Source organism: Cicer arietinum, chromosome 3, assembly GCF_000331145.2.
Source record: "Cicer arietinum cultivar CDC Frontier isolate Library 1 chromosome 3, Cicar.CDCFrontier_v2.0, whole genome shotgun sequence".
Lineage (NCBI taxonomy): Eukaryota > Viridiplantae > Streptophyta > Magnoliopsida > Fabales > Fabaceae > Cicer > Cicer arietinum.
Genome location: NC_021162.2, coordinates 26,441,458 through 26,443,874, shown reverse-complemented (window position 1 = coordinate 26,443,874; position 2,417 = coordinate 26,441,458).

The window sequence follows — 2,417 nt, the reverse complement described above, 5'->3', positions numbered from 1 at the left end:
ATTATTATTATTATTATTATTATTATTATTATTATTATTATTATTATTATTATTATTATTCCATTCTATTAGAGCTAACTCTTGTTTTTATTTTATTTATATCTATATACATATTTATTTATTTTATTTTATTTCTTTTTTTTTTTAAGTTAAATATGGTTAATATTAATAATTTAAATCAACTACTAAAGCAAACACACAGACACACCTAAGAATTAGAACACATATTAACACTCATAAAAAAATTAGTATTGTATCATTATACTATTCAAAATAAGGTAATGAGAAATTGGGGTGTTACAAAAGGTCGTGTCAAATCACAAGATATTTTCATCCATTGGGTTGCAATGATGTGTTGCTAGATAATGCTCGATGCTTATAATATTAAATGGATGATTTAATATTATTACCAACATTACCAGATACATACCAACGTTACAGGAACATACCAGATAACACACACGAGAACAAATTAATGAGAGGTTAAATGCATAAACATGTAAGACTTATTTGATTCAGTGGTACAATTTCATGATGCACCAACATAAATTAAGTGAAACGTGGAACATCGTAAGCTATCGTGCGCTAGGTCAGTATATGGATCTATAATTAAATAGAACCCTTATACATAACTGAAGGAAGGTAATCAAAAACACTAGAACTGAGGTTGCTCTCAATTGAGGTATGTTTGTGTGGGCTACGTAGAAATGTTGTCATTCGAGCAACGTTCATGATTCTCTTCAACATTCGTTTGCAAAGGTTTTGCGCTACAAGAGATAATTCATAATCTCTGATTCATAATCATTCGTAAGGATCCATCGAAGGGAAAATTTTAAAATTATGTTGCGTTAAATGTATATTTAATATCAATTTCCCTTCAAATTCCTCTATCCACACCAACTGTGAATTTGATAATAAAATTTAACCAAATTATGGACCAACAAATTACCCATGATCCTAGTATGATTGAAAACAAAGGTTTTAAACCACAACCCCGCCCTCCAGCATTCTTTCAAACAATGATATGCATCGTTAGTTTTTGATAATTGCTAAACAGTTATTTTAGTAAGAATCATTGTACTTTGGTCAACTAATGCATGTCTCCTTATATATCCATCTAAACATTCATTGTTACTAAGAAAACTTTAACCTATTCATCAATTTTCATGCATTCAAGATCATAATCTAGATTAAAACACTTCTTTTTATCCAAGTCTTGTTTGTGTGGAGTCTTTTAGTGAGAAACATTAAAAGTGGGGTATCTCTTGTTGCGGTGATAGCTACATAAGTGGACGGTTGAAGAGATATTGATTAGCATTGCTTTGAAGGTTTGAATTGGGATTTTTCTTAGGATCTAAAGTGAGATTTACTCTAGGTTTTATCTTGCGAGATTTGAAGGGGTTGTCTTCATCTTGAAGATAATTGTTCATATTTTATATTTAATGGTGTTTCAAGAAATTTGGTTATGAGAGTTTATAGAAGAATGGGTTGGTGTCCTAACCTTGTAATAATAGTTTGCGGATCTTGTAAACATTATATTATATATTTTCTGAGTGCATTTAATATGAGCCTCTAAAAAAGGGTCTAAAGGTAGATCCTAACTATTTTTACTAAATTTTGATAAAATTTTATATCTTATTATTATTATTATTATTATTATTATTATTATTATTATTATTACAATTATAAAATCTTCTATTTTACTAAAAATGGAAAAATCCACCTTGGAACCTTTTCTGAATGTCCGTATTAGAATCACTCTTTTGTTTTTCTTTCAATTTTTATCTAGAAAACATTCAACATACAACTCATGAAATATATATTTTTCTTTTAATAAATTTATTCATGAAATATCATCTTTTAACTAATTGATTAATGACTAATATTTGTGTCGTGTACTGATCTATACAAGGAATTATTAGTGTACTATTATTTTCTTCAAAATTTTATATATAAAGTATTTAAGAGACACTTTAATAATGAAATGCATATTTCTCTTTTGATTAATTGATTTGTGGAAGACTATCTTTTAACTAATTAAACAATGAGAAACATTGGTCTGGTGTAAGATTTATTAAAAAAATTATCATTAATTCGTGTATTATAATTTTCTCCAATATTTTATCTTGAAGACAAGAATTACGTGGGAAATATTGTGTGGGAAATATTTGGTTAATATGTGCCATAAGAATTGTGTCTTAGAAAATTAGTTCAAACCAAATAGGCGAATTGAAATAGATGAAGAGATAAATTTATTTTTATTAACAAAAAACGACGATTGAAGAATAGTTTTTATTTTGATAAACAATAAAAACACATGTTTAATAAAAATAAAGTTTTTGAGTAAAAAAAAATAAAAATAAAGATAAAATCCTTAAATAATTATGTCTCACATGTACGGGAAGGAGTTTTATCTT